Source organism: Microcebus murinus, chromosome 27 (assembly GCF_040939455.1).
Source record: "Microcebus murinus isolate Inina chromosome 27, M.murinus_Inina_mat1.0, whole genome shotgun sequence".
Taxonomy (NCBI): domain Eukaryota; kingdom Metazoa; phylum Chordata; class Mammalia; order Primates; family Cheirogaleidae; genus Microcebus; species Microcebus murinus.
Window position 1 is genome coordinate 19,977,681 of NC_134130.1, and position 23,328 is coordinate 20,001,008.

The 23,328-nt window shown below is 54.1% G+C and overlaps 1 long non-coding RNA gene, 2 other non-coding genes and 2 pseudogenes across 3 annotated transcripts in view; all 5 read left to right on the forward strand.

Moving 5' to 3' along the window:
* LOC142864838 (uncharacterized) overlaps nucleotides 1–17,029 on the forward strand; it is a 92,567-nt gene extending 75,538 nt beyond the window's left edge. The window contains exons 2-3 of the long non-coding RNA XR_012915141.1: nucleotides 8,252–8,407; nucleotides 14,107–17,029. This is a non-coding gene — a long non-coding RNA (uncharacterized LOC142864838). The remainder of the gene's footprint in view (nucleotides 1–8,251; nucleotides 8,408–14,106) is intronic.
* LOC142864927 (uncharacterized) lies at nucleotides 3,539–3,657 on the forward strand (annotated as a pseudogene).
* On the forward strand, nucleotides 7,213–7,331 carry LOC142864924 (uncharacterized; annotated as a pseudogene).
* A 3,552-nt stretch (nucleotides 17,030–20,581) lies between the features above and the next one.
* Nucleotides 20,582–20,700, forward strand: LOC142864913 (5S ribosomal RNA). The gene has a single exon (XR_012915223.1). It is a non-coding gene; the product is annotated as a 5S ribosomal RNA (ribosomal RNA).
* Nucleotides 20,701–22,813: 2,113 nt separating this feature from the next.
* LOC142865004 (5S ribosomal RNA) lies at nucleotides 22,814–22,932 on the forward strand. The gene has a single exon (XR_012915292.1). It is a non-coding gene; the product is annotated as a 5S ribosomal RNA (ribosomal RNA).
* Nucleotides 22,933–23,328: the final 396 nt, after the last annotated feature.

Sequence of the window (23,328 nt, forward strand, 5' to 3'; positions counted from 1 at the left end):
TTGCCTGTTGCTCTGTCCCCTTGCCGGGAGCGCGGCGGGGCGGCGGTCCGGCGGATCACCCCCACCCTCAGCGCCCGCCGCGGTGCCTGCCGCCCCAGCCCGCACCGTGGGGCCTCCTCTTGTCCCAAGCCGGGACACCGCCGCCGCGGGGCAGCATGCGTGCCATCTGGACTGTCCGGTCTCAGTCCAAAGGTCTGGTCTGTGGGAAACGACACGCTGGAGGAAACCTGGAGAGTCTGAGAGGGGAGGGAGTTCCGGAAGGATTCCAGGATGTCACTTTGAGCGAGTATGTGACCAGAACTCGTCCCGTTGCTTTTGGGGTTCTACGGGCTACACGTAGGAATCTCTGGTGGTGGCACTGGAGGTTGGGGGATCCGGAGTCACACCCAGACCTGCTCGACAGGCCTCCTTTTACTTTTCTTTTCGGATTCATGTTCTTAGAAAGTGTCTCTTATCTCTATGATTGCATTTTCTTTTCTCTCTCCTTTCTAGCAGATGATGGGAGTACAAGTATTGAGGTGACATGTGTTGCCCGTGCCCCCCTCCCCCCTGTCTCCTTATTTATTTCTCATTCTCTCCCAGCGTATTGTGGGGGTACCAATGTTCAGGTCGGGTGCATTGCTCTTTCCCCGCCTCCCCCCTCGGGTCAGAGCTTCAAGTGCGCCCATCCCCCAGTCGGTGCGCACCCACCCCCTCCCTAATGGATGTGTATGCCCACCCCCTCCCCACGCCCGCCCGACACCCACCCGATGAAGGTGATTCCTCGCTGTCCACTTAGGTGTCCATCCGTTCCTACCAATTTGCCGGTGAGCGCGCGCACGTGGTGCTCGTGTGTCCGTTCTTGGGACACCTGGCCTACTGGAACGGGTTCCAGCTCTGGCCAGGAGAACACGAGAGGCGCCCCCTCACCGCTGCTCCTCACAGCCGAATGGCACTCCGTGGTGTCCACGCGCCACATGTTACTAATGCACTCCTGGATGGATGGGCACTCGGGTCGCTTCCACATCTTTGCGATTGTGAATTGTGCCCTAACTGTCACCCTACCCCTTACCCAGCCCGTCTCCTCTGCCCCTGCCTGACGCGCTCCTCCCCCGCCAGGCCCGTCACTGTCCTCGGCCCCTGCCCCTGCCTGACCGGCCCCTTCCCGCCCCGGCCCGTCACCGTCACCGTCACCGTCACCGTCCTCTGCCCCTGCCTGACAGGCTCCTCTCCGCCCGGCCCACCACCTGGGCCACTGCCTGACTCGCTCCTCCCCGGCCAGGCCCGTCACTGTCCTGGGCCCCCGCCTGACCGGCTCCTTCCCGCCCGGCCTGTCACCGTCCTCGGCCCCTGCCTGACACGCTCCTCCCCGCCCGTCACCGTCCTCGGCCCCTGCCTGACCGGCTCCTCCGTCGCCTGGGCCTTCCAGGGGCTTGGTGTGGACGCTGCTTCCAGGAAGCCCTCCAGGAACCCGGCAGCAGGGCGGCCGCAGCAGTCTGGCGCAGGCATCGCTAAGTCGCCTGCCGGGGACGGGGACGTGCCCCGCTGTGCCGCGGGGGCCCAGCCTGGTGTCTTCCCTGAGGCCCTGGGGCTGCCGCTCCCCGCAAGGGGAGAGCCTCGGAGGTGGGGACCGCCTCCTGATGGGGACGTCCACGCAGCTCTCCACGTCGGATTCCGGGGCTCTCTGTCCTGCCTGAAGGCCCAGCTGGCCTGCGGGTCCTTAGAATGGCAGGAACATCCTCAAACTGATATTGCGAGTCCGGGGGTTGTCTGCACTTTTGTGCTGGGCACCCCAGGGAGGCCCAGGGGCTGGCTGGACAACGCGGTCTGCTCGGGTGCTTTGGAGGAGCAACCGATGCCCTTTGGACTTTGGTAGCAGCGTCTCAGGTGTCTCTGAGCCCTGCGCCATGTCGGGGAGGAGGCGGGAGGGGCCGCGACCTGCAGTCGTGTTCCCGGGGTGGCACGGCATGTGGCTTCTTCCACAGGCTGCTTGGCCTGGGCTCCCTGCACCTGGGCCTTTGGGGGACTGGCCCTGTGCTTGCCAACGCTTCCTGCAGGGACCCGGAGCTGGGAGGTGGCATCTCCCAGCCCTGGGCCGGGCAGAGCCCCAGCGGGCCATGCCCACAACCTCTCTCAGCACGGGTCCCCCAGAAGGCTCCTTTGGGACCAGGATTCTCCTGCGGGTGACTTCTTAAAGTCTGGCCCCTGGATGGAGGGGCACCGGGAGCAGAGGAGCCGGAAGCGGAAGGGGGTGCCCATGCGAGGGGACATTTTCAGGCCAAGTACCAGCTTCAGCCTGATCCTCCTGGGAACCCCGGGGTGTACGTCGTCACACCTCCTGGTTGTCCCGCTCTGAGACAAGGAGCCGGGCTTCGCATTCCCACAGCAGCCAGTCGTGGGCTGAGGACACCTGGGGCCTTGGGAACTCCCTGGCTTCTCTTTGGATTACCATTTGGAGCTGCTTGGGAATCGTGCCGCCACACACACCCGAGTGCAGGTGTCTTCTGCACAGACTGCGGGCCTCGCGCTTCTGAATGCCACTGGCTCGCCACCCACCCACGGGTGAACCTGGTCAGGGTGCTTTCTCTAAGGAGCCGACTCTGATCCGGGCGGGCTACCGGTGTCTCTGTTTGCTCGTTTCTTTCTTCCATTTCGGGAAAGTCTGCCTTACTGGGTGTGGAAATCTCCTATGCCTTTCCTCGCCTATTCTGTCAGCTTTAAAATTCTCTTTCAGTTGCCACCCTCACAGATGGATTAGGAAACTCTTTCCGGTGCACTCATTAGTGAAATGACCTCAAGGAAGCTCGAATCCAATATCTAATCGCCGGCTTTTAGCAAGTCCACACCCGAGGGTGGTTGGGGTCCAATCCAGCCCCGGGCCAGGCCCAGGCCCCTTGGACTGGGCCACAGGAGGACACGGAGCAGGGTCCCGGCCCCCACGGGAGCGGTGCCGGCAGTTCTCCAAGGGCTTGGGGGTTTTCCAGAGGTAGGAGATGGAGGGGACTGATTTCTTCAGCGCCCCCCAAACCACCCCGCCCCACCCCAGCCATGGGACACATCCCGAGAGACGCCCCTACACTCGCTCCCCTCCCCCATGCGCTGTGCCCCAGCCCTGGCCCTGGGGAATAGGCGGCAGCCCGCCCACCCACAGGGCGGGGGCGCAGCTGACAGGGGTTGTGCGGGAGGGCGGCCCCTGGCTGGGGTCAAAGGGTGAGCGCGCGTGCGCAGTCAGCGGCGGCGCGCTGGGGGTGGGGGCGGGTAGGTGAAGGAGGCGAGGTGAGGAGAGGAGGGGGGCTGGAAGGTCTCCACCTTGGCGGGTCCAGCCGTGGAGGCGCATCGTGTCTGTGTGTGTGTGTTTGTGTGTGTGTGTGTGTGTGTGTGTGTGTGTGTGTGTGTAGACAGCCCCCCACCCCACCCCACCCCGCCCCGTCCCTCACCTCAGTCCTCCGGAGTCCGCCCGACCGGGTCGGCCAACTGCACAGGCCCGGCGCGGGTCAGCGCTATCGCGGGGAAGCGCAGTGAGGCTGGCCTCTTGAGCGGGGCAGGGGCGCCCTCCGCGGTCTAGGGCCACACCACCCCGAACGCGCCCCGTCTCGTCTGATCTCCGAAGCTAAGCAGCGTCGGGCCTGGTTAGTACTTGGATGGGAGACCGCCTGGGAATCCCGGGTGCCCTAGGCTTTTTTTTTTTTTTTTTTGCCTGTTGCTCTGTCCCCTTGCCGGGAGCGCGGCGGGGCGGCGGTCCGGCGGATCACCCCCACCCTCAGCGCCCGCCGCGGTGCCTGCCGCCCCAGCCCGCACCGTGGGGCCTCCTCTTGTCCCAAGCCGGGACACCGCCGCCGCGGGGCAGCATGCGTGCCATCTGGACTGTCCGGTCTCAGTCCAAAGGTCTGGTCTGTGGGAAACGACACGCTGGAGGAAACCTGGAGAGTCTGAGAGGGGAGGGAGTTCCGGAAGGATTCCAGGATGTCACTTTGAGCGAGTATGTGACCAGAACTCGTCCCGTTGCTTTTGGGGTTCTACGGGCTACACGTAGGAATCTCTGGTGGTGGCACTGGAGGTTGGGGGATCCGGAGTCACACCCAGACCTGCTCGACAGGCCTCCTTTTACTTTTCTTTTCGGATTCATGTTCTTAGAAAGTGTCTCTTATCTCTATGATTGCATTTTCTTTTCTCTCTCCTTTCTAGCAGATGATGGGAGTACAAGTATTGAGGTGACATGTGTTGCCCGTGCCCCCCTCCCCCCTGTCTCCTTATTTATTTCTCATTCTCTCCCAGCGTATTGTGGGGGTACCAATGTTCAGGTCGGGTGCATTGCTCTTTCCCCGCCTCCCCCCTCGGGTCAGAGCTTCAAGTGCGCCCATCCCCCAGTCGGTGCGCACCCACCCCCTCCCTAATGGATGTGTATGCCCACCCCCTCCCCACGCCCGCCCGACACCCACCCGATGAAGGTGATTCCTCGCTGTCCACTTAGGTGTCCATCCGTTCCTACCAATTTGCCGGTGAGCGCGCGCACGTGGTGCTCGTGTGTCCGTTCTTGGGACACCTGGCCTACTGGAACGGGTTCCAGCTCTGGCCAGGAGAACACGAGAGGCGCCCCCTCACCGCTGCTCCTCACAGCCGAATGGCACTCCGTGGTGTCCACGCGCCACATGTTACTAATGCACTCCTGGATGGATGGGCACTCGGGTCGCTTCCACATCTTTGCGATTGTGAATTGTGCCCTAACTGTCACCCTACCCCTTACCCAGCCCGTCTCCTCTGCCCCTGCCTGACGCGCTCCTCCCCCGCCAGGCCCGTCACTGTCCTCGGCCCCTGCCCCTGCCTGACCGGCCCCTTCCCGCCCCGGCCCGTCACCGTCACCGTCACCGTCACCGTCCTCTGCCCCTGCCTGACAGGCTCCTCTCCGCCCGGCCCACCACCTGGGCCACTGCCTGACTCGCTCCTCCCCGGCCAGGCCCGTCACTGTCCTGGGCCCCCGCCTGACCGGCTCCTTCCCGCCCGGCCTGTCACCGTCCTCGGCCCCTGCCTGACACGCTCCTCCCCGCCCGTCACCGTCCTCGGCCCCTGCCTGACCGGCTCCTCCGTCGCCTGGGCCTTCCAGGGGCTTGGTGTGGACGCTGCTTCCAGGAAGCCCTCCAGGAACCCGGCAGCAGGGCGGCCGCAGCAGTCTGGCGCAGGCATCGCTAAGTCGCCTGCCGGGGACGGGGACGTGCCCCGCTGTGCCGCGGGGGCCCAGCCTGGTGTCTTCCCTGAGGCCCTGGGGCTGCCGCTCCCCGCAAGGGGAGAGCCTCGGAGGTGGGGACCGCCTCCTGATGGGGACGTCCACGCAGCTCTCCACGTCGGATTCCGGGGCTCTCTGTCCTGCCTGAAGGCCCAGCTGGCCTGCGGGTCCTTAGAATGGCAGGAACATCCTCAAACTGATATTGCGAGTCCGGGGGTTGTCTGCACTTTTGTGCTGGGCACCCCAGGGAGGCCCAGGGGCTGGCTGGACAACGCGGTCTGCTCGGGTGCTTTGGAGGAGCAACCGATGCCCTTTGGACTTTGGTAGCAGCGTCTCAGGTGTCTCTGAGCCCTGCGCCATGTCGGGGAGGAGGCGGGAGGGGCCGCGACCTGCAGTCGTGTTCCCGGGGTGGCACGGCATGTGGCTTCTTCCACAGGCTGCTTGGCCTGGGCTCCCTGCACCTGGGCCTTTGGGGGACTGGCCCTGTGCTTGCCAACGCTTCCTGCAGGGACCCGGAGCTGGGAGGTGGCATCTCCCAGCCCTGGGCTGGGCAGAGCCCCAGCGGGCCATGCCCACAACCTCTCTCAGCACGGGTCCCCCAGAAGGCTCCTTTGGGACCAGGATTCTCCTGCGGGTGACTTCTTAAAGTCTGGCCCCTGGATGGAGGGGCACCGGGAGCAGAGGAGCCGGAAGCGGAAGGGGGTGCCCATGCGAGGGGACATTTTCAGGCCAAGTACCAGCTTCAGCCTGATCCTCCTGGGAACCCCGGGGTGTACGTCGTCACACCTCCTGGTTGTCCCGCTCTGAGACAAGGAGCCGGGCTTCGCATTCCCACAGCAGCCAGTCGTGGGCTGAGGACACCTGGGGCCTTGGGAACTCCCTGGCTTCTCTTTGGATTACCATTTGGAGCTGCTTGGGAATCGTGCCGCCACACACACCCGAGTGCAGGTGTCTTCTGCACAGACTGCGGGCCTCGCGCTTCTGAATGCCACTGGCTCGCCACCCACCCACGGGTGAACCTGGTCAGGGTGCTTTCTCTAAGGAGCCGACTCTGATCCGGGCGGGCTACCGGTGTCTCTGTTTGCTCGTTTCTTTCTTCCATTTCGGGAAAGTCTGCCTTACTGGGTGTGGAAATCTCCTATGCCTTTCCTCGCCTATTCTGTCAGCTTTAAAATTCTCTTTCAGTTGCCACCCTCACAGATGGATTAGGAAACTCTTTCCGGTGCACTCATTAGTGAAATGACCTCAAGGAAGCTCGAATCCAATATCTAATCGCCGGCTTTTAGCAAGTCCACACCCGAGGGTGGTTGGGGTCCAATCCAGCCCCGGGCCAGGCCCAGGCCCCTTGGACTGGGCCACAGGAGGACACGGAGCAGGGTCCCGGCCCCCACGGGAGCGGTGCCGGCAGTTCTCCAAGGGCTTGGGGGTTTTCCAGAGGTAGGAGATGGAGGGGACTGATTTCTTCAGCGCCCCCCAAACCACCCCGCCCCACCCCAGCCATGGGACACATCCCGAGAGACGCCCCTACACTCGCTCCCCTCCCCCATGCGCTGTGCCCCAGCCCTGGCCCTGGGGAATAGGCGGCAGCCCGCCCACCCACAGGGCGGGGGCGCAGCTGACAGGGGTTGTGCGGGAGGGCGGCCCCTGGCTGGGGTCAAAGGGTGAGCGCGCGTGCGCAGTCAGCGGCGGCGCGCTGGGGGTGGGGGCGGGTAGGTGAAGGAGGCGAGGTGAGGAGAGGAGGGGGGCTGGAAGGTCTCCACCTTGGCGGGTCCAGCCGTGGAGGCGCATCGTGTCTGTGTGTGTGTGTTTGTGTGTGTGTGTGTGTGTGTGTGTGTGTGTGTGTGTGTGTAGACAGCCCCCCACCCCACCCCACCCCGCCCCGTCCCTCACCTCAGTCCTCCGGAGTCCGCCCGACCGGGCCGGCCAACTGCACAGGCCCGGCGCGGGTCAGCGCTATCGCGGGGAAGCGCAGTGAGGCTGGCCTCTTGAGCGGGGCAGGGGCGCCCTCCGCGGTCTAGGGCCACACCACCCCGAACGCGCCCCATCTCGTCTGATCTCCGAAGCTAAGCAGCGTCGGGCCTGGTTAGTACTTGGATGGGAGACCGCCTGGGAATCCCGGGTGCCCTAGGCTTTTTTTTTTTTTTTTTTTTTTTTTTTGCCTGTTTCTCTGTCCCCTTGCCGGGAGCGCGGCAGGGCGGCGGTCCGGCGGATCACCCCCACCCTCAGCGCCCGCCGCGGTGCCTGCCGCCCCAGCCCGCACCGTTGGGCCTCCTCTTGTCCCAAGCCGGGACACCGCCGCCACGGGGCAGCATGCGTGCCATCTGGAATGAACTTTGGCCAACAGGGGGAACTGAGGACTAAACTCTAATTTTTTGCTAAAAACTCCTTCCTAAGGAGGCCAGCTGGGTTAGGCTGGCAAATGGTAAGGAGGCCAGCAGGGTTAGGCTGACAAAGGCTAAATTCCCACAAGGCGGCTTTTGTTAACCAAAGGAAGCAGTGGTTTACTTTTTGACCTGATTCTGGTATGGCATTAACATCACCTAAAAGATAAGAAGCCCCTGTCTTAACTCCAGCATTCTGGCAGTTGCCTATCATAAATCTAAAATGTCTTAACTGAGCATCCTAGCAGGTGTGTATTCTTTAATTTAAAGCATCTTAAAACATCCTAGCAGGCGCCTATTGTAAATTTAAAATGTCCTCCTGTCTGGACCTCCCAGAGTGCCCACAACCTTATCTTAAAGTAAGCATATCCTTTCTGGTCTTCTAGATAAAGTCTAACCCTCTCAGCCAATTGCCAGCCAAAGAATCTTTAAACCCACCTATAACCTGTAATTCCCCGCTTCGAGATGTCCCACCTTTTTGGGCCAAACCAAGGTATGCCTCTCATGTATTGATTTGTGACGTTGCCTATAACCTTTGTCTCTCTAAAAATATATAAAACTAAACTGTAACCCAGCTACAGCGAGCCCACTTGCTCAAGGCTTCTTGAGAGTGGCTCCGGGTCATGGTCCTCAAATTTGGCTCAGAATAAACTTCTTTCAAATATTTCAGGGCTTGGATTTTTTCCGTCCACAATTTTGGCGTAGTCGGCAGGATCTCAGAGAAGACTCGGGACCCCCGAAGGAGTCGCCCGAACCCGGAGCTAAGGTATCAGCATGGGCCCATTGAAGCCTTTCTGACTTCTAGCCACTCCTCCGGCGGGAACCGGTAAGTCCTCCTGAGATCCGGACCTCCCACTCTTGGTCAAAGGTCCCGGTTTATTCTGAGCTGTCTGTTCTCTTCCTAAAAATTGTTGTTTGGGATCCTAATTTGATGTAAAAGTGCACTCTTACGGGCTTTCTCTGCTGCCTTTTTCCTCTCAAAGACCAATTTCGATTGGCTTGTCTGCATATTTGGGTAAGGAACCCAACTGTCCTATTCGTAGATAAATGAGAGACTGAGTTTCTCAGCTCCAAAGATAAGGGGCAGCTTACTCCTCCCAGACCTAAGGTAGCCCTGGGTGACCAGAGCCCTGATTGGGAGTTGCCTGGGGCGATTCCCCGAGGCACGAGTAGCCCCACAGGGAACCCCCAACAAATTAATTTAAAAAAAGGCTCGTTCAGAAAACGCGCATAAGAGCTGATCACTCGGCGTTTTGAGCCCTCTCAGAGGTACTAGACCCTCAAAGAGAGAAACTGGGACACATAAGAGGGTGGGACGGACTCAGTGGTGAAACACTGAGGAGCCCCACCCACAAGCAGCACACTCTGATCCACTACACCAAACCCTAGACCACAGTTCGGTTCCTTCTTAAAAAAAAAAAAAATGGGAAACAAATTATGTAAAAATGAGAAAAGGCAAAAAGAAGACCTCCTTCAGGCACCCCAGCTGGTTTTATGTTTAATAATTATGGTGCCTCTACTTGCAAGTATTTATATAAATGGAAAGATCTTACTAAAGATGACCTAGGTCTGAGGTTTCCGAAATGGGGAACTTTCAATATTCCCAAATTGGTTTTCTTGCGCGCTAAACTAAAAAAACTAGGTTCTCAAATTAAGAAAAATAAATAAAAATCATACTATTGCTGGCACTTGGAATCATCCAAAAGAGAGAATGATAAACTTGCCTCCCTCCAGGAAGTTAATAAAAAAATACTTGAGACTGTCTCAGAAATAAAGAAACTAGCAGAAGCCGCTTCTAAAATCAGGAACGCTCCAAAAATTGTCTCTCCTTCTGCTCCCCCTAACCCTCTGTTCTCTAAATTTCCTTATCCTGATGATTTCATTTTCCCCCTTCCTTCCCCTATTCCTTCACCTCAAGCTGTAAAAGGATCAAAAATAGCTAAAAAAGAAGATAAAATAGTTGTTGCTCCCTTTAAAATAAAACCCACTGGCAGAGGGGACCCTAATACATTATATTCACCCTGGACCAAGACAGAGTTAAAGGCTCTGGTGTCTGGGTTCCCTGATCCAACTCAAGACCCCCTCGGGTTTGCCAGAGAATTCCAATTAACACTTAAGACCTATGATCCAGGTTTCTCTGACCTGTATCAGCTAATTGAGTTACTAGTCCCCAAAAACAAAACTAAAAAATGGTTCAGGGTAGCAGGTTAAAAACAACCTTTAAAAGATTTTGATAAAATAGATGCAAATAAAAAAAAAATGCAGGGAGCTCTGTGACCGCCTCTATAAAAACTTACCACAGATTTTCCCTAAAGTTATAGATTGGGCAAAAGTGCAACAATGTAAAATACGCCCAAATAAAACCATACCTGACTTTTATAACAGGTTTTAAAAAACATTCAAACAATATTCAGGGATACCTCCTAAAAATTTTGAGCATGGTAAAAGTGACACTTTACTAAATTCTGGATTTGTACAAGGCTTAGACGACAAATTAGTGACCCTGATAAAAAAAAATAATGTGGCCTGGGCTTCTCTGCCCACTAGCAGCCTGGTCATCCTAGCCGACCAGTTGTCACAAACAATAGTTAAGAAGCAAAAGAAAACGGCCTCCAAGATTATGAGTTTACAGCTAAAGCAACTTAGTAACCAAGTCAAAAGGTCGGAGGGGTTCCGTCCCCTACAGAGATCGCAGCTGGCCACCGAGAAAGTGATTTATTATTACTGCAAAAAAAAGGGACACCTTAAAAAAGATTGTAAAAAACTTAAATGGGTGCTTGCACAAAAGGAGCAAAAGGCCTTAGAGGGAGGCACCAAAAAAACTTTAAAACCAGAATAGGGAGGCTCCGAGGGAATAGAGAGGATTTTCCCCTTACTTCTAACAAACACTCTAGGGGAAATAGAAATATCCATAAATAAAAAAGACACCAGAGCCCTTGTGGACACTGGTGCCACGCTGTCAGTCCTCAACCCTACCTTAATTAAAAACCCTCTCCCTCAAAGTAAAAATTCAAATGGTAGGGGTTTCAAACTCCCCAATTGTTGCCTTTAAATCTGATCCACTCCAATTTCAATTGGGAGAGCTTATAGGACAGCATGTTTTCCTTTTAATAGATAGTGCTCCTATACACCTGCTGGGACGGGATTTCTTAGAGACCCATAATGCCCACATCTCATTTTCACAGAAGGGAGAAATGATTCTCAATTTGGGAGACACAGAAGACTTACAAAACCCTACATGCAGTATCATGCTTGCTGAGGTTAATGGAGATTTGAACAGGGGGACGTAGAGCCTTTCTTATCCAAAATACCAGATTCTCTATGGGCAAACTCTTCCACGGATATTGGACGAATTAAGCCAGCAGTTCCCATAGAGATCACCATAGATGAGTCTAAACCCCTGCCAAACATTAAACAATACCCCCTTAGGCCTGAAGCCTTACTAGGAATCAAGCCAATCATTCAGGACCACTTAGATAAAGGACTCATAATACCCTGCACCAGGATTGTAACACACCAATCCTCCCAGTCAGAAAACCAAATGGGAAAGGCTGGCGGTTTGTTCAGGACCTAAGAGCCATAAATAAAACAGTGGTTCCGAGGCATCCTGTCATCCCTAACCCCCACACCTTAGTGTCCAATATTCCTATCACTGCCAGCCACTTCTCTGTCATTGACTTATGCAGTGCTTTCTTTAGCATACCTGTAGATCAGGACAGTCAATATCTTTTTGCCTTCACTTGGGAAAATCGCCAGTATACATGGACAGTCTTGCCCCAGGGTTACTCTGAAAGTCCTACATATTTTTCTCAAATATTAAAGGCAGATTTAGATGATATTGTATTCCAAAATGAATCTACTCTGATTCAGTATGTGGATGATTTGCTGTTGTGTTCACCCTCCCTGAGTGAATACAGAGAAGACACTATATACCTGCTGCAACAGCTTGCCTTGAAGGGACACAAAGTGTCCAGAGATAAATTACAATTTAGGCTCCCCCAAGTTAAATACTTAGGGCACACAATTTCCCCAAAGGGACTTCTTATAAACCCAGAAAGAATCTCTGCCATCATGGCCTTTCCTTTGCCCAAAACAAAAAAACAATTAAGAGGGTTCTTAGGGCTAACAGGCTACTGCAGAAGTTGGATTCCAAACTACTCATTAATGGCCCAGCCCTTATACAAAAAACTAAAGCATCACCAACCAGACCCAATATGCTGGGGGGGAAGTGAAAAGCAATATATAGAGGATTTAAAACAGGCTCTTACCCAGGCACCTGCTTTAGGACACCCAAACTATAGCCTTCCTTTTTTCCTTTTTATACATGAAGTAGATGGAAATGCACTTGGAGTATTAACTCAAAAGCATGGCAACAGTCACAGGCCAGTTGGTTATTTCAGCCAACAGTTAGACCCAGTAGCAAATGGACACCCTCCTTATATGAGAGCCATATCAGCTGCAGCCATTTTATATAAAAAAATTGAGAAATTTGTCCTGGGGTCCCCACTAATAATTTATGCCCCTCATTCTGTGGAATCTCTCCTAAACTCTCACCACACTCAACACTGTTCTGTAAGTCGCCTTGCCTCCTATGAGGTGCTTTTGCTTCCTGCTCCTAACATCACTTTGAAGCGCTGCAATATTCTTAACCCTGCAACTCTTCTCCCTCTTCCAGGTGAGCAAGAGGAAAAACATGACTGCAGTCTACTAACTGATATCTTACTCTCTCCTAGAGCAGATTTGCAGGAAACTCCTATCGAGAATGCTGAGTTAATTTGGTTTACAGATGGTTCTTATTTAAAGGACCATCAGGGACATTATCAGGCGGGATATGCTGTCACTTCCATGGTAGACATAATAAAAAGCGCCCAACTCAAAGGAGTAAAATCAGCCCAAATGGCTAAATTAATAGAATTAACTAGAGCTTATATTTTGGCTGAAGGGAAGGTAGCTAATATATACACTGATAGCCGCTATGCCTTTAAAATAGCCCATGATTTTGGCATGCTATGGAAACAGAGAGGATTTCTTACCTCATCTGGACAACCTATAAGAAATGGGCACCAAGTCTCAGAGCTATTAAAAGCAATTCAAATGCCTAAACAACTGGCAATCATAAAAATTCCTGGGCATTCCAAAGATAACACTAAAAAAGCTAAGGGAAACAATCTAGCTGATGCTGCAGCAAAGAATGCTGCCCTAGAAAAGATGACCTGTCCTGTACGAGAATGCCCCTTCCGACCCACCGACACTCTCACTAACATTCTTTTACAGTACCAACAGGCATCAACCCCTAAAAAAAAAACAAATCTGGCAGCAAAAGGGAGGTGTATTTGACCCAAATAGGGAGTTGTGGCTGGGTCCCAACAAAAAACCTATAGTTCCTTTAGGTGCACAATTTCCTCTCCTTCAATTCATTCATAAAATGACTCACTGGGCCCCTGAAAAAATGATATTATGAAAAAAACAATATTTCTAAAAACCATCCCCCACAATAGCCCAAAAGGTATATTTTCGTTATACTATATGTCCAGAACATAACCCTGGCAAGCCTTTGCATGGCTCCCAAGGCCACTTTCCTTTGCCTGCAGGACCATTTAAAGTTTGGCAACTGGATTTTATCCAGATGCCACCATCCCAGAATTACAAATATGTATTGGTCCTGGGCCGGGTGCGGTGGCTCACACCTGTAATCCTAGCACTCTGGGAGGCCGAGGCGGGCGGATTGCTCAAGGTCAGGAGTTTAAAACCAGCCTGAGCGAGACCCCGTCTCTACCATAAAAATAGAAAGAAATTAATTGGCCAACTAATATATATAATATAAAAATCAGCCGGGCATGGTGGCTTGTGCCTGTAGTCCCAGCTACTCGGGAGGCTGAGGCAGGAGGATCACTTGAGCCCAGGAGTTTGAGGTTGCTGTGAGCTAGGCTGATGCCACGGCACTCACTCTAGCCTAGGCAAGAAAGCGAGACTCTGTCTCAAAAAAAAAAAAATAAAATATGTATTGGTCCTGGTTTGCATGTTCTCCCATTGGGTAGAAGCATTTCCTTGTCGGAGGGCTACTGCCTTAACAGTAGGCAAAATACTGCTGGAAAAAATCATTCCAGTTTGGGAAATCCCTTCTGAGTTACACAGTGATCGCGGAACTCACTTTACTGGACAAATTATCCAATCCATCTGCAAAATTTGGCCCATAATACAACATTTCCATTGTGCCCATCATCCTCAGTCGTCTGGGTTGGTAAAACAAACAAATGGCACAATAAAAACTCAATTAGCTAAATTAACTGAGGCCTTTAACCTCCCCTGGCCAAAAGCCCTCCCACTGGTTTTGCTTAACCTTAGATCCTCTCCCTTTGGGAAGCACTGTCTATCACCTTATAAAATAATAACAGGGAGACCTATGAGGCTGGACGAGGGCTTATATGAGCCAGCCTTACTTAAAGGAGAAATACTACATTATTGTCAGGGACTACTTAAAGCTCTAACAAATAATGCAAAGATGATAACAGAGTCTTTCCACAGTGAGCTTACGGGAGCCAAAGACCCCAAGGATCATGGATTACAGCCAGGTGACTTTGTTTATTGGAAAAGGCACCAACTAAAAGACTCCTTACAACCTCGCTAAAAAAGACCTTACCAGGTACTCTTAACTAACTCTTGTGCTGCAAAATTAAAGGGGGTCGCCTCTTGGATTCATGTCTCACATCTAAAACGAGTGCCTGACCACGCTCCCGACCACACCTGGACTTCTAAATTAATCTCTGACACCCGCCTACGACTTCAGAAAACATCTGAGTCTCAATAGGCCTCCAAAGCGACATCCAAAGCAACAACTGAAGCGGACAGTCTTCCCAAGACATTGGACCAGGCCAGTCCTCATGAACCCTAAAATAACTCTCATTCTTACTTTACTTGCTATAGAGTATATTGCTGCAAACCCTAAATGCCTTAACCAAGACCCCCAAGAGGTTGTTTGGGATTGGTAAAATCTCCCTTGGTATAACTTTCTAAATGGATATGGTTATAAATTTCCTTGTTAAGATTAAAAAAATATTTCACCTGATTATCCTCCATCCCATAATTTCCCCTATCTGCCTACCCCACACTCCTGTTCTCTTTAAACCTAAAGATTTTTCCTGGCTTCCTGCAAATCTCACTACCTTCCCTGCCGGTAAAAATCATATCATTTGGTATGACATAGATCAGGATGAAATGAAGGCCACTGAATGGAACAGTTCCACTGTAAATCTCCCTAGAGGGGCCCCCTTTGCAGGTTACCTCTATTATAAAGCCTTAACCAAGTATAATGCCCTGCAGGAATATTTACCGAATAATGCCTCAGGACGATTATTGAGGAGATCTAATCAGATAAAATACTGCGTCACAATAGACATGGGGGATGACAAACTCAGACAACTGCCTGGGTATGATGGGAGAAACCTAGCAGCTTCCTGTGTAAACTGTCGCAGCATAAGCTGCCCAGACAACCACCAGCCCTGTGCTTGTGGCTGGATGCCCTTGTCCAGCACCAACCACACTGACACTGCCCATAAAAAACTATTTATGGGAGTCAGTTGGTGGACAGAAGTCCCTGACAGTACAAATTCCACCCTAAGACAAGGGCGCCTCTGGGAAGCCTTATGGCACACTCAGACAAAGGCATACTTAGGAGTAACCTCCACCCATCTGACAATTGTCTGGGATACCCAGCGGTTCTGGGTTAACTCCATTTATCCGAATTGCACTGAGGCCATTAGTATACAATGGCAACAGCATTCCTGGTGGATACACCAAAATTGGCCATCCAAAAGACTAAAACGCGATCTCATGGAAAAAATTGGAGCTGGGTTAGGTATATTGGGGCAAGCTAAATTCGCAGCTAATGAGGAGAGACATTCCCTAAAAAAAGATTCCCTCTCAAAAATAGGCCACATAAAAAAAATGCTGTTCCAAAAAAAAGAAAAGGGATGGAAAGCTGCCCTAAAAGATAATGCAGCTCTAATAAAGTAGATAGAAGAGACCAGACAAACCCTAAAGACATACGCCCAAACCCAGAGGTGGGAGCGAGCATGTGCTCTGACCCAACAAGGACTCATGTCCATGTTATTACAAATAGAATCTAAAGTGGCTATAAAACAATGGCCTACAATACTCAGTGCTAAGGCTCAATCTAGGCACCTATGGAAAATATATGGTTCCCCAAATCTATAAAAATTTTTAGATGGTAGATGTAATCTTAAACATATTTTAAAAATTCTGGCACCAAAGTTAAATGAGGCTCAACAATATCCTGTAGTTCAACTAGCTGGCATTAAAACCATTGTCAATAATACCAAAATACTTCCCATAAAAAGTCGATGGGCTATTTTAGCTGATAAAAACACCTGGCATCCCATTTCCCTCTCAGATTGTAAAAATAAAAAAGGAAAATGGCTATGCCCTCAAAACACTTAAAACCCTGATTTCTCCCAGATTTGGCCCCTAGTATCCACCCCCATAGAACATAACATCTGGTATATGAAAAAGGGCCGTTTTTGCTGGGAGAAAAAACAAAATGACATTATAGAATTATATGATTTCTTTTGTAACAAAGCCTCCTTTTCCCTCCTAAATACTAGTATATGGTGTAACACAAAGGTGGTGAGAAAAATAAATTTGCTAACTGTAAACAAGTCCTATAATAATTTAAATATTAAAGATCAAATGTTTCTCAAATTCAATTTATACCCTCCTCAGGATGTTATACCTATGGAGATTAATTGGCCAGAGGAAAAATTAAACTTATTAGACTCCAAATTGGTATCAGTTTTACAATCCTCAAATAAAATTTACCATAAAGTTCAATTGACTGTTGATAAAAAAGATAAACATATTATAAGTCTGATTAAAAAATATGATGATGCATGCAGAGGATTTTTTGGCTGGTTAGGCTGCTTGCTACCTTCTCATTCTACCTATGACTTTCTTGGGCACCTTCTGTTTAGTACTTTTATGACACTCATTGCCATATTATTATTATATGTTTCTTGTAAATGCTATACCAGATACAGAAAAAGGAAAAAAAAAATCAATCAAAGGCCCAGATCATGATAGCTTGCAAAATAGATCTGGTCCAAGACGTGTTTTTAGACTAAGACCCAGGCCTGACTCTATCTGGCCCCTTTTAACAATTGGCTACTAAATCAAGTAGAGTCAAGTCCCTCCCCTAAGATATAACACCGCCTATTCTACAGCACCATGGGACCAGATAGGCAACTCTAGGAATGAGCCTTCCTAGCGCCATGGGACCTCATGCTGGTTGTTGGCCTACACATGCATTCCATGGAATGATCTTTGGCCAACAGGGGGAACTGAGGACTAAACTCTAATTTTTTGCTAAAAACTCCTTCCTAAGGAGGCCAGCTGGGTTAGGCTGGCAAATGGTAAGGAGGCCAGCAGGGTTAGGCTGACAAAAGGTAAATTCCCACAAGGCGGCTTTTGTTAACCAAAGGAAGCAGTGGTTTACTTCCTGACCTGATTCTGGTATGGCATTAACATCACCTAAAAGATAAGAAGCCCCTGTCTTAATTCAAGCATCCTGGCAGATGCCTATCATAAATCTAAAATATCGTAACTGAGCATCATAGCAGGTGCCTATTCTTAAATTTAAAGCATCTTAAAACATCCTAGCAGGCGCCTATTGTAAATTTAAAATGCCCTCCTGTCTGGACCTCCCAGAGTGCCCACAACCTTATCTTAAAGTAAGCATATCCTTTCTGGTCTTCTAGATAAAGTCTAACCCTCTCAGCCAATTACCAGCCAAAGAATCTTTAAACCCACCTATAACCTGTAAGCCCCCGCTTCGAGATGTCCCACCTTTTCGGGCCAAACCAATGTATGCCTCTCATGTATTGATTTGTGACGTTGCCTATAACCTTTGTCCCTCTAAAAATATATAAACTGTAACCCAGCTACAGCGAGCCCACTTGCTCAAGGCTTCTTGAGAGTGGCTCCAGGACATGGTCCTCAAATTTGGCTCAAAATAAACTTCTTTCAAATATTTCAGGGCTTGGATTTTTTCCGTCCACAGGTGCATCGCCCTTTCCCCGCCCCCCCCCTCGGGTCAGGTCAGAGCTTCAAGTGCGCCCATCCCCCAGTTGGTGCGCACCCACCCCATTCCTAATGGATGTGTCTGCCCATCCCCTCCCCCCACCCGCCCGACACCCACCCGAAGAAGGTGATTCCTCTCTGTCCACTTAGGTGTCCATCCGTTCGTACCAATTTGCTGGTGAGCGTGCTCACGTGGTGCTCGTGTGTCCATTCTTGGGATACTTGGCTTACTGGAACGGGTTCCAGCTCCGGCCAGGAGAACAACGAGAGGCGCCCTCTCACCGCTGCTCCTCACAGCCGAATGGCACTCCGTGGTGTCCACGCGCCACATTTTATCAATGCACTCCTGGATGGATGGGCACTCGGGTCGCTTCCACATCTTTGCGATTGTTAATTGTGCCCTAACTGTAACCCTAACCCTTACCCAGCCCGTCTCCTCTGCCCCTGCCTGACGCGCTCCTCCCCGGCCAGGCCCATCACTGTCCTAGGCCCCCACCTGACCGGCTCCTTCCCGCCCGGCCTGTCACCATCCTCTGCCCCTGCCTGACACCGACCTCCCCGGCCGGGCCATCACATCGGCCCCTGCCTGACTCGCTCCTCCCCACCCAGCCCGTCACCGTCCTTGTCCAAGGCCCTGCCTGACCGGCTCCTTTCTGCCCGGCCTGTTACCGTCCGCGGCCCCTGCCTGACCGGCTCCTCCGTCGCCTGGGCCTTCCAAGGGCTTGGTGTGGACGCTGCTTCCAGGAAGCCCTCCAGAAACCCAGCAGCAGGGTGGCCTCAGCAGTCTCCAGCAGCCGACCCTAAGTCGCCTGCAGGGGATGTGCCCCCGCTGTGCCCCAGGGGCCCAGTCTGGTGTCTTCCCTGAGGCCCTGCAGAGAGCCATGGAAGTGGGGACCACCTCCTGATAGGGATATACACGCAGCTCTCCACGTCGGATTCCGGGGCTCTCTGTCCTGCCCGAAGGCCCAGCTGGCCTGCGGGTCCTTAGAGTGGCAAAAATATCTGAAACTGAGATTGTGGGTCCGGTGGGTGTCTGCACTTTTGTGCTGGGCACCCCAGGGAGGACCGGGTCTGGCTGGACAACGTGGTCTGCTGGGCGGGGGGTTTGGAGGAGCAACTGATGCCCTTTGCACTTTGGGTAGCAAGGGTCTGAAGTGTCTCTGAGCCCTGTGCCATGTCGGGGGGGGTGGGAGGCCGGGGGATGGAGGAGCAGGAGAAGGAGGAGGAGGAGGAGGAGGAGGAGGTGTGAAGGGCTGGGCCTGCAGTCCTGTTCCCGGGGTGGCACGGCATGTGGCTTCTTCCACAGGCTGCTTGGCCTGGGCTCCCTGCACCTGGGCCTTTGGAGGACTGGCCCTGTGCTTGCCAACGCTTCCTGCAGGGACCCAGAGCTGGGAGGTTGCATCTCTCAGCCCTGGGTCGGGCAGAGCCCCAGCCGGCCATGCCCAAAACCTCTCTCAGCACAGGTCCCCCCGAAGGCTCCTTTGGGACCAGGATTCTCTTGCGGGTGACTGTTTAAGGTCTGGCCCCTGGATGGAGGGACACCAGGAGTAGAGGAGCAGGAAGGGAAAGGGGGTGGCCATGCGAGCGGACACTATCAGGCCAATCCCAGCTTCAGCCTGATCCTCCTGGGAACCCCGGGGTGTACATCACACCTCCTGGTTGTCCCGCTCTGAGACAAGGAGCCGGGCTTCGCATTCCCACTGCAGCCAGTCGTGGGCTGAGGACACCTGGGTCTTGGGAACTCCCTGGCTTCTCCTTGGTTTAACATCTAGAGCTGCTTGTGAATCGTGCCGCCACACACACCCGAGTGCAAGTGTCTTCGGCACAGACTGCGGGCCTCGCTCTTCTGAATGCCACTGGCTCGCCACCCACCCACGGGTGAACCTGGTCAGGGTACTTTCTCTAAGGGGCAGACTCTGATCCGGGCGGGCTACCGGTGTCTCTGTTTGCTCGTTTCTTTCTTCCATTTCGGGAAAGGCTTCCTTGCTGGGTGTGGAAATCTCCTATGCCTTCCCTCGCCTATTCTGTCAGCTTTAAAATTCTCTTTCAGTTGCCACCCTCACAGATGGATTAGGAAACTCTTTCCGGTGCACTCATTAGTGAAATGACCTCAAGGAAGCTGGAATCCAATATCTAATGGCCGATTTTTAGCGAGTCCACACGCCAGGGTGGTCGGGGTCCAATGCAGCCCCGGCCAGGCCCAGGCCCCTTGGACTGGGCCACAGGAGGACACGGAGCAGAGTCCTGGCCGCCACGGTAGCGGTGCCGGCAGTTCTCCAAGGGCTTGGGGGTTTTCCAGAGGTAGGAGATGGAGGGGACTGATTTCTTCAGCGCCCCCCAAACCACCCCGCCCCACCCCAGCCATGGGACACATCCCGAGAGACGCCCCTACACTCGCTCCCCTCCCCCATGCGCTGTGCCCCAGCCCTGGCCCTGGGGAATAGGCGGCAGCCCGCCCACCCACAGGGCGGGGGCCCAGCTGAAAGAGGTTTTGAGGGAGGGTGGCCCCTGGCTGGGGTCAAAGGGCGAGTGCCCTGCGCGTGCGCAGTCAGCGGCGGCGGTGGAGGCAGTGCTGGCAACAACAGTGATGCTCTAGGGGTGGGCAGCGGGTAGGTGAAGGAGGCCAGGCGAGGAGAGGAGGGGGGCTGGAAGTTCTCCACCTTGGCGGGTCCAGCCGGGGTGGTTCATCTTGGTGAGTGTGAGTGAGTGTGAGTGTGTGTGTGTGTATAGAGAGACAGCCCCCCGCCCCGCCCCGCCCCGCCTGTCACCCCCGTCCCTCAGAGCCCGCCGGACCCGGCCGCCGGCGAACTCAACTGGCCCGGCCCGGCGCGGGGCCTGGGGCGGGAGGAGGCGGCGGGGAAGCCCAGAGAGGCTCGGCTTCTTGAGCGGGGCAGGGGCGCCCTCCGCCGTCTAGGGCCACACCACCCTGAACGCGCCCGATCTCGTTTGGTCTCGGAAGCTAAGCAGGGTCGGGCCTGGTTAGTACTTGGATGGGAGACCGCCCGGGAATACCGGGTGCCACAGGCTTCTTCTTTTTTTTTTTTTTTGTGCCTCTTGTTCTGTCCCCTTTCTGCGAGCGCAGCGGCGGCCCGGGGTGGGGGTCACCCCCACCCTCAGCGCCCGCCGCGGTGCCTGGCGCCCCAGCCCGCACTGTGGGGCCTCCTCTTGTCCCAAGCCGCGACACCGCCGCCACGCGGCAGCATGCGTGGCATCTGGACTGTCAGGTCTCAGACCAAAGGTCTGCTCTGTGGGAACCGACACGCTGGAGGAAACCTTGAGAGTCTGAGAGGGGAGGGAGTTCCAGAAGAAGGCCAGGATGTCATTTTGAGGGAGTATGTGACCAGAACTCGTCCCATTGCTTTTAGGGTTCTAAGGGCTCCACGCAGGAATCTTTGGTGGTGGCACCTGATGTTGGGGGATCTGGAGTCACACCCAGACCTGCTCCACAGGCCTCCTTTTACTTTTCTCTTCGGATTCATTATTTTTAAAAAGTGTCTCTTACCTCTATTATTGCATTTTCTTTTCTCTCTCTTTTCAAGCAGATGATGGGAGTACAAGTATTGAGGTGACATATGTTGCCCGTGCCCCCCTCCCCCCTGTGTTCTTATTCATTTACCTCTGATGTTGCTCCAGCGTATTGTGGGGGTACCAATGTTAAGCTCGGGTACGTTGCCCTCTCCCACCCTCCCCCCTCGGGTCAGAGCTTCAAGTGCGCCCATGCCCCAGTCGGTGCGCACCCACCCCATTCCTAATGGATGTGTATGCCCATCCCCTCCCCCCACCCGCCTGACACCCACCCGATGAAGGTGATTCCTCTGTGTCCACTTAAGTGTCCACCAGTTCGTGCCAATTTTCTGGTGAGCGAGCCCACGTGGTGCTCGTGTGTCCATTCTTGGGATACTTACTTGGCTTACTGGGATGGGTTCCAGCTCTGGCCAGGAGAACATGAGAGGTGCCCTGTCACTGCTGTCCGTCATAGCTGAATAGCACTCCGTGGTGTCCACGTGCCACATTTTATTAATCCACTCATGGATCGATGGGCACCCGGGTCGCTTCCACAACTTTGCAATTGTGAATTGTGCCGCCACAGACACCCGATCGAAGGTGTCTTTTGCATAGACTGCAGGCCTTGCTCTTCTGAATGCCGCTTGGGACCCACGGGTGAACCTCGTCAGTGTAGTTTCTCTAGCGAGCAGACTCTGAACCGGGCGGTGCGCCGGTTTGTTTGTTTGCTACTTTCTTCCTTCCGTTTCGGGAAAGTCTTCTTTACTGGGTTTGGGAATTTCCTCTGCCTTTCTTCGCCTATTCTGCCAGCTTTAAAATTCTCTCTCAGTTGCCACCCTCACAAATGGATTAGGAAAGTCTTTACATGCATTCATTAGTGAAATGACCTAAATGAACCTCGAAATCAATATCTAATCGCCCATTTTTAGCAAGTCCACACCCCAGGGTGGTTGGGGTCCAATCCACCCCCGGCCAGGCCCAGGCCCCTTGGACTGGGCTACAGGAGGACACAGAGTAGGGTCCTTGTCCCCACGGTAGCGGTGCCGGCAGTTCTCCAAGGGCTTGGTGGTTTTCCAGAGGTAGGAGACGGAGGGGACTGCTTTCTTCGGTGCCCCCGATACCACCCCACCTCACCCCACCCATGGCACACGTCCTGAAAGATGTCCCTACACTCGCTCCCCTCCCCCATGGGCTGTGCCCCAGCCCTGGCCCGGGTGGATAGGCGGCAGCCCACACTCAGGGCGGGGGGTGCAGCAAGAAGGGATTGTGTGGGAGAGCGGCCCCTGCGACAAAGGGGAGCGCTGGCGCGTGCACAGTCAGCAGCGGCGCGCTGGGGGTGGGGGCGGGTAGGTGAAGGAGGCGAGGTGAGGAGAGGAGGGGGGTTGGAAGGTCTCCACCTTGGGGGGTCCAGCCATGGAGGCGCATCTTGTGTGTGTGTGTGTGTGGACAGGCCCCCACCCCGCCCCACATGCCACCACCGTCCTGGGGAGCCCGCGGGACCCCGCCGGCCAAAGAACTCAACAGGCAGGGCCCAGCCCGGCGCGGGTCAGCGCTGGCGCGGGGCCTCAGGCGGGAGGAGGCGCGGGGAAGCCCAGAGAGGCTCGGCTTCTTGAGCGAGGCAGGGGCGCCCTCCGCCGTCTAGGGCCACACCACCCTGAACGCGCCCGATCTCATCTGGTCTCGGAAGCTAAGCAGGGTCGGGCCTGGTTAGTACTTGGATGGGAGACCGCCTCGGAATACCGGGTGCCCTTGGCTTTTGTTTTTTTTTTTTTCTGCCTCTTGTTCTGTCCCCTTTCTGGGAGCGCGGCCGGCCGGCGGTCCGGCGGATCACCCCCACCCTCAGCGCCCGCCGCGGTGCCTGCCGCCCCAGCCCGCACCGTGGGGCCTCCTTCTTGTCCCAAGCCGCGACACCGCCGCCACGCGGCAGCACGCGTGGCATCTGGACTGTCAGGTCTCACACCAAAGGTCTGCTCTGTGGGAACCGACACGCTGGAGGAAGTGCGGGCTAGGGATTCTGCAAAGAACCCAACAGACAGGATTCCTGCCCTCCTTCCGGTAACAACATCCGGGGTTCCAGAGGTGGTGGCCAGGGGAAGGGCTCTCTGAGGAGGTGACCACGGAGTAGAGACCTGGATGGAGCCTTCTTGAGGA